Raw genomic sequence first — 15,027 nt, forward strand, 5'->3', positions numbered from 1 at the left:
AGCCCAAGTTTCCAACTTATCCAGATCCATCTGTAGCAGAATACTATCTTCTCTTGTATTAACTGCTTTACATAGTTTTGTATCATCTGCAAATATCGATATTTTACTGTGTAAACCTTCTACCAGATCATTAATGAATATGTTGAAGAGAACAGGTCCCAATACTGACCCCTGCGGTACCCCACTGGTCACAGCGACCCAGTTAGAGACTATACCATTTATAACCACCCTCTGATTTCTATCACTTAGCCAGTTACTAACCCATTTACACACATTTTCCCCCAGACCAAGCATTCTCATTTTGTGTACCAACCTCTTGTGCGGCACGGTATCAAACGCTTTGGAAAAATTCGAGATATACGACGTCCAATGACTCACCGTGGTCCAGCCTATAGCTTACCTCTTCATAAAAACTGATTAGATTGGTTTGACAGGAGCGATTTCTCATAAACCCATGCTGATATGGAGTTAAACAGTTATTCTCATTGAGATAATCCAGAATAACATCCCTCAGAAACCCTTCAAATATTTTACCAACAATAGAGGTTAGACTTACTGGCCTATAATTTCCAGGTTCACTTTTAGAGCCCTTTTTGAATATTGGCACCACATTTGCTATGCGCCAGTCCTGCGGAACAGACCCTGTCGCTATAGAGTCCCTAAAAATAAGAAATAATGGTTTATCTATTACATTACATAGTTCTCTTAGTACTCGTGGGTGTATGCCATCCGGACCCGGAGATTTATCTATTTTAATCTTATTTAGCTGGTTTCGCACCTCTTCTTGGGTTAGATTGGTGACCCTTAATATAGGGTTTTCATTGTTTCTTGGGATTTCACCTAGCATTTCATTTTCCACCGTGAATACCGTGGAGAAGAAGGTGTTTAATATGTTAGCTTTTTCCTCGTCATCTACAACCATTCTTTCCTCACTATTTTTTAAGGGGCCTACATTTTCAGTTTTTATTCTTTTACTATTGATATAGTTGAAGAACAGTTTGGGATTAGTTTTACTCTCCTTAGCAATGTGCTTCTCTGTTTCCTTTTTGGCAGCTTTAATTAGTTTTTTAGATAAAGTATTTTTCTCCCTATAGTTTTTTAGAGCTTCAATGGTGCCATCCTGCTTTAGTAGTGCAAACGCTTTCTTTTTACTGTTACCGTATATACTCGAGTATAAGCCGACCCGAGTATAAGCCGACCCCCCTAATTTTGCCACAAAAAACTGGGAAAACTTATTGACTCGAGTATAAGCCTAGGGTGGAAATGCAGCATTTACCGGTGAATTTCAAAAATAAAAATAGATCATTATTTCCCCATAGCTGTGCCATATAGTGCTCTGCACCGTTCATTATTTCCCCATAGCTGTGCCCCATATAGTGCTCTGCACCGTTCATTGTGCCCCATAGCTGTGCCATATACGGTGCTCTGCACCGTTCATTGTGCCCCATTGCTGTGCCATATACAGTGCTCTGCACCGTTCATTGTGCCCCATTGCTGTGCCATATACGGTGCTCTGCACCGTTCATTGTGCCCCATTGCTGTGCCATATACGGTGCTCTGCACCGTTCATTGTGCCCCATATCTGTGCCCATATACGGTGCTCTGCACCGTTCATTGTGCCCCATTGCTGTGCCATATACGGTGCTCTGCACCGTTCATTGTGCCCCATATCTGTGCCCATATACGGTGCTCTGCTCCGTTCATTGTGCCCCATTGCTGTGCCATATATGGTGCTCTGCACCGTTCATTGTGCCCCATATCTGTGCCCATATACGGTGCTCTGCACCGTTCATTGTGCCCCATTGCTGTGCCATATACGTTGCTCTGCACCGTTCATTGTGCCCCATATCTGTGCCCATATACGGTGCTCTGCTCCGTTCATTGTGCCCCATTGCTGTGCCATATACGGTGCTCTGCACCGTTCATTGTGCCCCATATCTGTGCCCATATACGGTGCTCTGCACCGTTCATTGTGCCCCATTGCTGTGCCATATACGGTGCTCTGCACCGTTCATTGTGCCCCATATCTGTGCCCATATACGGTGCTCTGCACCGTTCATTGTGCCCCATTGCTGTGCCATATACGGTGCTCTGCACCGTTCATTGTGCCCCATTGCTGTGCCATATACAGTGCTCTGCACCGTTCATTGTGCCCCATTGCTGTGCCATATACGGTGCTCTGCACCGTTCATTGTGCCCCATTGCTGTGCCATATACGGTGCTCTGCACCGTTCATTGTGCCCCATATCTGTGCCCATATACGGTGCTCTGCACCGTTCATTGTGCCCCATTGCTGTGCCATATACGGTGCTCTGCACCGTTCATTGTGCCCCATATCTGTGCCCATATACGGTGCTCTGCACCGTTCATTGTGCCCCATTGCTGTGCCATATACGGTGCTCTGCACCGTTCATTGTGCCCCATTGCTGTGCCATATACGGTGCTCTGCACCGTTCATTGTGCCCCATTGCTGTGCCATATACGGTGCTCTGCACCGTTCATTGTGCCCCATATCTGTGCCCATATACGGTGCTCTGCACCGTTCATTGTGCCCCATTGCTGTGCCATATACGGTGCTCTGCACCGTTCATTGTGCCCCATATCTGTGCCCATATACGGTGCTCTGCTCCGTTCATTGTGCCCCATTGCTGTGCCATATACGGTGCTCTGCACCGTTCATTGTGCCCCATATCTGTGCCCATATACGGTGCTCTGCACCGTTCATTGTGCCCCATTGCTGTGCCATATACGGTGCTCTGCACCGTTCATTGTGCCCCATATCTGTGCCCATATACGGTGCTCTGCACCGTTCATTGTGCCCCATTGCTGTGCCATATACGGTGCTCTGCACCGTTCATTGTGCCCCATTGCTGTGCCATATACGGTGCTTTGCACCGTTCATTGTGCCCCATTGCTGTGCCATATACGGTGCTCTGCACCGTTCATTGTGCCCCATAGAAATCTCTGCCGCCGCTGCTGCAATAAAAAAAAAAACCACATACTCACCTCCCTTGATTGCAGCTCCCGGCGTCTCGTTCCGGCGCCTCCATCTTCCCGGCGTCTCTGCTCTGACTGATCAGGCAGAGGGCGCCGCGCACACTGTATGCGTCATCGCGCCCTCTGCCTGAACAGTCAGAGCGCAGACGCCGGGAAGATGGAGGCGCCGGCCGGGAAGATGGAGCGGCGCCCGGCGGCTGGAACGAGGACAGGTGAATATGCTATACTTACCTAGTCCTGGCGATCCTCGCGCTGTCCCTCTGCCTGGTCTTCGGTGCCGCAGCTCTTCCTGTCAGCGGTCACCGGCACCGCTGATTAGAGGAATGAATAGGCGGCTCCGCCCCTATGGGAGGTGGAGCCGCTTATTCATATCTCTAATGAGCGGTCCCACGTGACCGCTGAAGAGGGGAAGAAGCTGCAGCACAGAAGCCCGTGGGACGGCAGGGACAGCGCAAGGATCGCTGGGACTAGGTAAGTATACCTCAGCCCCCTCACCCGCCGACCCTGCCACCCACATTGATTCGAGTATAAGCCGAGAGGGGCACTTTCAGCCCAAAAATTTGGGCTGAAAATCTCGGCTTATACTCGAGTATATACGGTAATTGCCTGTCTTACTTCTTTGTTTAGCCACATTGGGTTTTTCCTATTTCTAGTCCTTTTATTCCCACAAGGTATAAACCGCTTACACTGCCTATTTAGGATGTTCTTAAACATTTCCCATTTATTATCTGTATTCTTATTTCTGAGGATATTGTCCCAGTCTACCAGATTAAGGGCATCTCTAAGCTGGTCAAACTTTGCCTTCCTAAAGTTCAGTTCACAGTGTTATAGAAAACCTCATAGGATGAGCATGTAGAAAGTGGTGTTCAACAGTTTATTCTGTCTCCCAAAAAATGGAATAAAAAGCCACCAAAAAAGTTATGAAGGTGAAAATAATAATAAATAATAATTAAAACTTTGTCAGCTCACAAAAACAAGCCCCCACTCAGGTCCATCATATGTCTGTGGATAAACAGAAGTTTCCACATTATTAGTGGCTCAAGGGCTCTTGAAAATCAGAATGACTTCCATAAACCAATCCAGCAAAATCCACTCTTCCAAAGTTAAATCTCAACCCCTTGCTTCTGAGTTTAATAGTGTGCCAAAACCACATTTAGCAGCCATGTAGTTGTCATTACTCTAGTGAGAAGAACCCAATCTGGCAATTTGCAATTTTCACTTTGCAACATCCACTGCGTGCTAATTTCTGGAAAGTGCCTGCCACTATTATAGATTAATTCACTGAGGTCTTTAATTACCACAATGGAGTCACTTTATGGGGATTTGTACTGTTCTGGTTTTCTGACATTCTATCATATTAGAACTTCTGCAAACAGAGTGTCCCATCTCCTCTGGGATTTGTCCTGCGAAGTCTGCTCCTGTCAGCAGTCACTGTCTTATTCATTGTGAGGGCAGCGCTTGTGATGGAGACGTCTGAACCAGAAATTCTGGTCGGTGTAGGCTCTGTCCAGACACTAAGATTAAGGTTGCATGGAGCTGTAGTACCATCTGGTCTGGCAGAATGGGTCTGTGCTGTCCAGCCAGCCACTAAGATTTATGTTGATTCGACCTGTAGTATCATCCGGTCTGGCAGGCTGGGTGTGTGTGCTGTCCATCAGAAGAAATCAGCTCCCTGCTTCAGCCAATTGCAAAGCACCACAGCCTACTAAAGCTCGAATCTACAACTGTAGAAAAAGACACGGACCGCAGATCCCAAAATGTATGCTTTGGACATTTTTACCGAGCGGCATTAGATCAAACTGAACATGAAGTTCTTACCTTATGTTAGCACCACGCCGTATCCCTGCTCTGACAGGCAGGGTCTCCGGCGTATCTTTCACTCACACATGCTGCAGACAGTTCTTCCCTTCCCCACGCTCGGCATGCCTCCAGCCAATCCTTTAGCCATGTCCTTAGGGCACGCGCGTGTGCGCTCCCGCCCTTTTAAAGGGCCAGCGAGTGCACTTGCTATTTCCTCCCTTGCCAATGGCTGTGGGACATTATGTATATACTGGGGAGGTGCCTGAGCAACCTTTCTGTTTCACAGTCTAAGTTGCGTAATGTTGCATACCAGTCCCCGCTGCACTCAACTGCAGAGCCTGCTTGCTGCACTCTAATGCAGACCCTGCCTGCTGCACTCTGATACAAACACTGTCTGCTGCACCCTGATACAAGCACTGTCTGCTGCACTCTGATACAAACACTGCCTGCTGCACTAAGATACAAACTTTGTCTGCTGCACTCGGATGCGAACTGTCTGCTGCATTCTAATAAAAACTATGCCAGCTGCTTCCTCCAGTCTGTCCTCTGGGTCCAGCTACTGAGCATCCATTTGTCTGTCCTGGACTGGCACCTGGCGTTCATCAGGAGCCAAGTCTAACCTCACCACCAGAGGCTCTAGTGAACAATCAGTTGTTCGCTTAGTCACGTCCCTCCACGCTCTCCACAGTCCGTGGCACAGTGGTTCCACAAACCACATAGGTGACACCTTAACATTCTGATCAGACCTGATCAGTGAACCTCTCAGTGAGTCCCTAGCCTAAAAGGTGCGGCTCCTTGCTTAAACCAACCTTCACAGCGACAGTGCACCAGCAGGAGACTGCAAAAGGGGTTCCGCCTATTTTTGCTCTCAGTTCATGGTCTGAGAGAGTGTGAAAAGTGAGTTTTTTACATCTATTCACCCAGTGGGAGCCATTGTTTCTGTGGTTTTGTGCCTGCGGGACAGTGTGTCCTGGAGTCATGAGGACTTAGCATGGGTATTGTGGGGCACCAGGTCACCCTCCCTGTTGGTGAACTGTAGCTGTGGCGGTGGGTTGCATATGACGCTGCACCTTTTAGGCTAGGTAAGGTAACCTCCAAAAGGTTCACCATGACATGGTAGTGGGCTTCATACAGTCTGATTTAGAATGTTAAACTAAATGTTAAGCTAAAAAAATCATGTTCAGTTTGTAAATTTTTGCCTAGATCAAAGTATGAATTTTTGGATGTGTGGTCCATGTCATTTTCTACAGTTATAGCTACTAAAACTTGAAGCATATTGCTGAAACCTGCCTTAAACCTGCCATCTTGTTTTCCTCTAGTTGAGTAGTCCGTGCTCAGCCCTCGGCTAGTGTATTTGTTTCCTGTTGTGACCCATCCCGTTTACTGAATATTCTTATGTCTTCTGATTTTGTATTTTCTCTGCCCTCCTGGTTCTAACCTGGCTACTTGACTATTCTTCTCATCATCTCCCACCACAGAACAGCAGGTGACAATGTGGCCCAAGCCTATCGGTCTCTGTGTAAATACAGATCCATATAGAGGGGCTAAAAGATGAAGGTTAAGGCAATCCCTGGGATCCAGAAAGCAAAGTAGATTGTGCCAAGCCTGTTTGTCGTGGCCATTTTTTGGGCTGCCAGGTGACCATGAACAGTGCCCCCAATACATTGTGCCTGTAAACTATTCCAGAAAAGTCTGCATTCCCGAGATCTTGGTGGCGAGACCTTCATCTGCGTATGTGTCGCCCCCGGCAGCCATTTTCTTGGAGTCTACCGCACAGGAATCCATGGAACTACGGGGGCTCTGGCCTTTCACAAAATGTCGGCAGAGCCCCACGCAGCATCAGAGACCCCCGCAGCAGTACCGGACACCCCCGCAGCACTACCACAGCGCGAGACACCCTTGCAGCACCACCAGACATCCCCTCATCCCAGCCTGCGGCCTCTAGCAACGTTACTAAGGTATATCCGCATTTTAAGACGCACCCCCATTTTCCCCCCAAATTTGGGGGGAAAAGTGTGTCTTTTAATACAAAAATACGGTATATTACAGCCATCAACCATGCACAGCTAAGAGATCATCATAATGGCACAGGTGTAATGTTTTTTGTAGAATTTATCACAATCCTGTTTGAAGTTAGTCAGTTTGAAGAGAAATTGAAAAGTCAGGATAAAGGGAAACTGTTGTTATTGTACACAAATTCACACTTGGCCTCACTTCACATTTAATGTTGTCCATCATAAAAGTGAAGTTTAGCTAGAAAGACTGGACCTGGTCTTGTAGGGACCATATGAGCACATTCAGCAGCACAGAAGGGAGAGAAGGTAGATTGATCCAATAAGATATCAGGGATCTAGGAATCCATCGAACAAAGTCTAGTTCACCATGATCGACATCCTTGGAGACTCGGAGCCGATGTGTCAGGGCGTAGACAATCAAAGAAGAAATGAGGAATCCAGCTCAACGAGGTAGTGAAAAAAACTTCTTTCTTTATTCACTTGAAAATATATCATGATTAAGGGTGCTTTGTCACCAGAAACACGTTGATATCGCTTTTTATCCTTTGTAATTGCTGATGTTTTTATCCTCCACTGAATATATTTTCAAGTGAATAAAGAAAGAAGTTTTTTTCACTACCTCGTTGAGCTGGATTCCTCATTTCTTCTTTGATTATCTAGGAATCCAACAGCATCATTACCCTCCACTTTCTCTAAGAGGCCCACCATAATGTTTTTTTTTTCAAGTGATTTTCTAATTTGTCAGCACATTCTACGTATCTTCTAATCAAAGAGGGTAGGTGGATCTTCCAGAATGTAAGTTTTATAGAAAAAGGCTTTCATAATTTCAAATACATAGTGGATGCTTTCCTAAAACGGAAAGTACTTGCAAGCAGCATAATACAAAGAATAGCAGGTTTACCCAGAATCCTTTGCAGTAGGCGGAGCTATGCAAATCATCTCTTTCCACCCCAGTCTAATCCACAGCGCTTGGAACCGCCAAGCGTGCAATGCTGCGGATTAGTTTCTAAATTTACACAGCCAACCAATTCCTACCTGTGGACACGTGTTTCGGGCTTTAGGCCCTCATCAGCACAGGGCTGGAATTGGTTGGCTGTATGGAGTGGGGCTCGGTGAGCAAGCGATACACACATGCTAGCCACCTTAGGGAGAGACCCAAGTTGGGCTAAATGTAGCAGGACGAAAGAGACCGAAAAGCCCTCTACTTAAAGGAAATACATAGTGGATGCTTTCCTAAAACGGAAAGTACTTGCAAGCAGCATAATACAAAGAATAGCAGGTTTACCCAGAATCCTTTGCAGTAGGCGGAGCTATGCAAATCATCTCTTTCCACCCCAGTCTAATCCACAGCGCTTGGAACCGCCAAGCGTGCAATGCTGCGGATTAGTTTCTAAATTTACACAGCCAACCAATTCCTACCTGTGGACACGTGTTTCGGGCTTTAGGCCCTCATCAGCACAGGGCTGGAATTGGTTGGCTGTATGGAGTGGGGCTCGGTGAGCAAGCGATACACACATGCTAGCCACCTTAGGGAGAGACCCAAGTTGGGCTAAATGTAGCGGGACGAAAGAGACCGAAAAGCCCTCTACTTAAAGGAAATACATAGTGGATGCTTTCCTAAAACGGAAAGTACTTGCAAGCAGCATAATACAAAGAATAGCAGGTTTACCCAGAATCCTTTGCAGTAGGCGGAGCTATGCAAATCATCTCTTTCCACCCCAGTCTAATCCACAGCGCTTGGAACCGCCAAGCGTGCAATGCTGCGGATTAGTTTCTAAATTTACACAGCCAACCAATTCCTACCTGTGGACACGTGTTTCGGGCTTTAGGCCCTCATCAGCACAGGGCTGGAATTGGTTGGCTGTATGGAGTGGGGCTCGGTGAGCAAGCGATACACACATGCTAGCCACCTTAGGGAGAGACCCAAGTTGGGCTAAATGTAGCAGGACGAAAGAGACCGAAAAGCCCTCTACTTAAAGGAAATACATAGTGGATGCTTTCCTAAAACGGAAAGTACTTGCAAGCAGCATAATACAAAGAATAGCAGGTTTACCCAGAATCCTTTGCAGTAGGCGGAGCTATGCAAATCATCTCTTTCCACCCCAGTCTAATCCACAGCGCTTGGAACCGCCAAGCGTGCAATGCTGCGGATTAGTTTCTAAATTTACACAGCCAACCAATTCCTACCTGTGGACACGTGTTTCGGGCTTTAGGCCCTCATCAGCACAGGGCTGGAATTGGTTGGCTGTATGGAGTGGGGCTCGGTGAGCAAGCGATACACACATGCTAGCCACCTTAGGGAGAGACCCAAGTTGGGCTAAATGTAGCGGGACGAAAGAGACTGAAAAGCCCTCTACTTAAAGGAAATACATAGTGGATGCATTCCTAAAACGGAAAGTACTTGCAAGCAGCATAATACAAAGAATAGCAGGTTTACCCAGAATCCTTTGCAGTAGGCGGAGCTATGCAAATCATCTCTTTCCACCCCAGTCTAATCCACAGCGCTTGGAACCGCCAAGCGTGCAATGCTGCGGATTAGTTTCTAAATTTACACAGCCAACCAATTCCTACCTGTGGACACGTGTTTTGGCTTTAGGCCCTAATCAGCACAGGGCTGGAATTGGTTGGCTGTATGGAGTGGGGCTCGGTGAGCAAGCGATACACACATGCTAGCCACCTTAGGGAGAGACCCAAGTTGGGCTACATTTACGTTTTAGGAATGCATCCACTATGTATTTCCTTTAAGTAGAGGGCTTTTCGGTCTCTTTCGTCCCGCTACATTTAGCCCAACTTGGGTCTCTCCCTAAGGTGGCTAGCATGTGTGTATCGCTTGCTCACCGAGCCCCACTCCATACAGCCAACCAATTCCAGCCCTGTGCTGATGAGGGCCTAAAGCCCGAAACACGTGTCCACAGGTAGGAATTGGTTGGCTGTGTAAATTTAGAAACTAATCCGCAGCATTGCACGCTTGGCGGTTCCAAGCGCTGTGGATTAGACTGGGGTGGAAAGAGATGATTTGCATAGCTCCGCCTACTGCAAAGGATTCTGGGTAAACCTGCTATTCTTTGTATTATGCTGCTTGCAAGTACTTTCCGTTTTAGGAAAGCATCCACTATGTATTTCCTTTAAGTAGAGGGCTTTTCGGTCTCTTTCATCCCGCTACATTTAGCCCAACTTGGGTCTCTCCCTAAGGTGGCTAGCATGTGTGTATAATTTCAAATAGCAATTTGAACATTTTCGGATGGAAGAGCATATTATGCCCTAGCGGCAAAATGGTGTTCATACGATTGTGATATGGCTGGACTACACCACCGATAAAGCAGCCACAGCCGGTGACTTGAGAAGAATCTATGACTTCTATGCATTTAGTGGTTACTACTCACATTGGCGATTATCTGGAGCAATTTTCTCTTTACTACGCTCATCACCCTTCACACATGTCTCTGTAGTACTAATATGAGTCAGATCTTCACCCTGAAACAAATATTGTAAAAGTCAAATACAGATAAAGGGAAGTCACATTTATGATCATCTCTAATCCTGACATCTCCATCATTCTCATTACACAAGTCTAAAAATATAATACTGGTGGATAAAACAAGACCTTCACAGCCATCTACACATCATAGGGGAGATCTCATGACACCTTCTCTCCATCTACCTGATTATCCTGAGAAACATTTGGATCTTCTTGTTTACAGTCCTGTGCGAGAAGAGGATCAGGACATCTCCCTGATGTTGTCATCTTACTAGATAGATCTGGAGGAAACACATACAGGGACTGAATTCATTCTATATATACAGATAACTAAAGGCCGTGTGTATTTAGTTCTATTACCTGGCGATGAGAAGGGCTGGGGAACCTCCATCATGACATCCTTGTACACTTCTTTGTGTCTTTCGAAATACTCCCACTCCTCCGTAGAGAAATAAACAGCGACATCCTGACATCTTATAGGAACCTGACACATAGAATGATACTGTCATTCCCCGATCCCTTCATAGCGTTACTGAATAATGTCCCAGCATTCCCAGCAGTGTCACCTCTCCAGTCAGCAGCTCAATCATGTTGTAGGTGAGATCTAAGATCTTCTGGTCATCAATGTCCTTAAGTATCAGAGGGTGAGGTGGAGGCCCCGTGATTGGGCTCAGGGAGTTTTCCCATTCCTCAGATACTAGGCCCTGACAGCGCTCACTAGAGGTTTTCTTCATTACTGTGTAATCCTGGTTATGAAGAGACACATTAATAAATCTCACTACAGACACTTCCAAAGTCCTCACCTCTCCAGTTCTGTCCATCTGTTATTCCCATAGATATGATGCAATGTGATATCACAGAATCTCTCACCTCTCCAGTAAGCCGGAAGAGGATCTCTAGGGTGAGGTGTAATATCCTCTCCACCATCTTCTCCCTGTCCATATCCATCATTGGTGGGTAATTCAGAAAAATGCTCTTAATATAGAAGATCTCCACTTCGATATTGGATTCGATATTGTAAGGACCTGAATAGTAAGACGATAAAACAATGAGCCTATGGAACATCACAAAGAATTTGTGTAATAATGTAATTACTGGAGGCGATAAGGGGAAATATATCAGGTAATAGAAAGTGTAGATGTTGTATCTTCTAGTCTTGTATAGACTGGAACATAAGTTGAATTGCTAACTGAGACATCTCCTCCATGCTTCCAATCACTGGCCAAGCACATGCTCCCATCTCACTGCTCCAGCAACCGATCTGATTAGCTGTAGGAATCATAAGTTTGTTAGGACTGAGCAGGAAATGCAGAGACTGCTGGGGACCCAATCAGCAATGGTATTTGTATTATTTTAAAACAATCTGCTTTTTCCCTGACATTTTCAAATAAATATATATATAGTTTAGGCCACAGACAACAAGCAGTTTCTTCCTCGGAGTCGGCAGCTGAATATGTTCCTCATAGACTCATTTTCCATAACGCTAATTCTCGTCTCATTTACCGACACTGGAATCGGCATTAGCAATACTGCAGGAGATATTCATTACACGTGACAGGAGAAATAACTACTTCATGATGAGGACGACATCTTCATCTTCTACTACGGCTCTAGAAACAGATTTGTCCAGAGTCCGTCACTGACCCCATCCCCACCGGACGTCTATATGAAGGTTTCCTGTCTTCCCCAGACTATAATATTTTATCACGTTAGATCTTATGTCTGGTTCACACACAGAAATTTGAGGCATTTGTAAAACTTTGTTTGTAAGAACAACAAGAAAGCAGTTATTTGATGTCAAATGTTGGCTACTGGCATTACTGTGATTGGCTGGCCTGCATTGCATCATCAGGTCTTACATAAGACAAGGTGATGCGATGCTCGCACTTCACGGAAAGTTGTTATAGGAGGGATAGCTTATCTTAGATCAGGCTTATAGGCAGTTTAATATTGCTCTTGCAGTACTTCTACACCGCTGCTGCACCATTAAAAAGAAAAGTCCTTTTCAGGGCTACATAGGATCATAGAATGTTAAAGTATGAAGGGACCTCAAGGGTCATCATGTCCAACACCCTGCTAAATGCAGGATTTACATATTTTTCTTTCTGTATTAAAACCACTGATACCTGCATTCAGTGGAGGAATAGTTTAAGATTACAGGCTTATATGCAGAGTTTAATATTGCTATTTGCAGTACTTTTATATAGAGATGGGTAAACCCGAACAGTAAAACTTTGGGGCTAGTACCGAACACCTAGTGTCCGTGCATTGAACTTGAATGCAGACTTCCACCAAAAGTCTATGTTACTGTTCGTGTTCTGCAGCGTGAACAAAGCTTGTTGAAAGGCTGCACTTCCATCCCCATCACAACCATGTTAAGTACTGTCCAGCTGTGCACTGTTTAAATGGAAAAAAAAAAGAAGTGTAGTCCCTGCTATTTTTGATAACCAGCGTGGACTGCATCACTCTGCTGTCAGCTTGATCTTGACTGGTTTTCAAGAATAGAGGAGACCCCATGCCAATTTTTTAAAATTATTTAAATAATTTTTTTTTAAATAAAGGTGTGTGGTCTTCCCTATTTTTGATAACCAGCCAAGCTTAAGCAGGCAGCTGGGGGCTGGAATTCTTCATGGATATTGGCTCTCTCCAGCCTAAAAATAGCAGCCTGCAACCAGCCCAAAAAAGGCGCATCTGTTAGATATGCCAATTTTGGCTCTTTGCCTTGCTCTTCCTGCTTGACCTGGTGCGGTGGCAAGCTGGGTCCCTCCTAATTTTTGTACCACAAGGCTCTGTCTTGGCCCGTGTTATTCAACATTTTTATAACTCATCTAGATAAGGGAACTGAAGATAAACTTAAATTTGCAGCAGATGCAAAGCTAGGAGGGATAGCTAGAGAAGACAGAGAAAGGATTCAGAAGGATCTAGATGAGTTTGAACAATGGGCAGCGACTAATAGAATGGTCTTTAACAGGGAGAAATGCAAGATTCTACATCTGGGCAAGAAAAAAAGATGACATGTACAGAATGGGAGGAATAGAACTAAGCAACAGCACAAATGAAAAAGAATTGGGAATATTAATAGATCACAGACTGCACATGAGTCAACAGTGGGATGCAGCAGCAAAAAAGGCAAACACAGTTCTAGGATGTATTAAGAGAAGCATATAGTCTAGATCACGTGAAGTAATTATCCCCTCTACTCCTCCCTAGCCATGCCGCATCTGGAATACTGGCTCCAGCTCTGGGCACCACATTTAAAAAAAAAAAAAAAAATTGAAAAACTGGAGCAAGTTCAGAGAAGAGCTTTCAGGATGGTGATCGGGCTGCAAACTATGTCCTAAAAGGAACAGTTAAAGGATATAGGAAAGTGTTGCGTGCAAAAAAAGAAGGCTAAAAGGAGACTTAAAGGGACACTGTCACCTGGATTTGGAGGGAACAATCTTCAGCCATGGAGGCGGGGTTTTCGGGTGTTTGATTCACCCTTTCCTTACCCGCTGGCTGCATGCTGGCTGCAATATTGGATTGAAGTTCATTCTCTGTCCTCCATAGTACACGCCTGCGCAAGGCAAGATTGCACCTTGTGCAGGCGTGTACTATGGAGGACAGAGAATGAACTTCAATCCAATATTACAGCCAGCATGCAGCCAGCGGGTAAGGAAAGGGTGAATCAAAAACCCCGCCTCCATGGCTGAAGATTGTTCCCTCCAAATCCAGGTGACAGTGTCCCTTTAATAGCGGTCTACAAATATCTGAAGCGATGTTAAAGTGTAGAGGGATCATCCTTATTCTCATTTGCACATGGAAACATGAGAAGTAATGGAATGAAACGGAAAGGTAGAAGATACAGATTAGATATTAGAAAAAACTTTTTGACAGTGAGGGTAAACCATGAGTGTAACAGGCTGCCACGAGAGGTGGCGAGTTCTCCTTCAATGGAAGTCTTCAAACAGAGGCTGGACAGACATCTGTTTGAGATGGTTAAGTGAATCCTGAATTGAGTAGGGGGTTGGACACGATGACCCTGGAGGTCTTTTCCGGTGTTAACATTCTATGATTCTACTGTAGGGTCATTATACAGAGTGTAGAGGATTGGTGGGAACATTTTTATGTATGCGGGGGATGGCGGTACTGTGGGAAAATATACTATTTGGGGAGGATGGGGGTACTGTGAGAGCATTATAAAATGGATGGTGGGACGGAGTTATTGTGGAAACATAATAGAGGGGGTGTGGGATGGCGGTACTATGGGAACATTATACAGTGTGTGGGGTGTATGGCAGTACTGTGAGAACATTATACTGTGATCAGGGGAGGATGGCGGTACTGTGGGAACATTATACAGTGTGTGGGAGGATGGCAGTACTGTGAGAAGATTATACTGTATGGAGGAATGGCGATATTGTGAGAACATTATACTGTGTGTGGGAACCAAGAAAGGGCCACCGTACTGCATTAAGAATCGGAATCAGTGAGGATTTATTATCTAGAGGTTTGGGTGGTAGCTTATTGTGTGGGGCATGTTATACTACTGTATAATAAAGTGTGTGGAGGATGATGCTACTGGGGGAACATTATACTGTTTGTTGGGGCCACGAAAGGGGCACTGTACTATGAGAGCAATACATTTTTCCTCACTTTCCGTGTTTCATAGCTGTCTTGCAATGGAAAAGGAACAAAACCATTGTGAGGAGGCAACACAAAACTCCCCAAAAATAAAATGTTTATAACAACCCCACA

The 15,027-nt window shown here is 45.4% G+C and overlaps 1 pseudogene; it reads right to left on the minus strand.

Annotated features, from left to right (window-relative positions):
* Window positions 1-15,027, minus strand: part of LOC138666521 (zinc finger protein 268-like) — a 171,996-nt pseudogene that overhangs the window by 71,571 nt on the left and 85,398 nt on the right.

Source organism: Ranitomeya imitator, chromosome 2, assembly GCF_032444005.1.
Source record: "Ranitomeya imitator isolate aRanImi1 chromosome 2, aRanImi1.pri, whole genome shotgun sequence".
Taxonomy (NCBI): domain Eukaryota; kingdom Metazoa; phylum Chordata; class Amphibia; order Anura; family Dendrobatidae; genus Ranitomeya; species Ranitomeya imitator.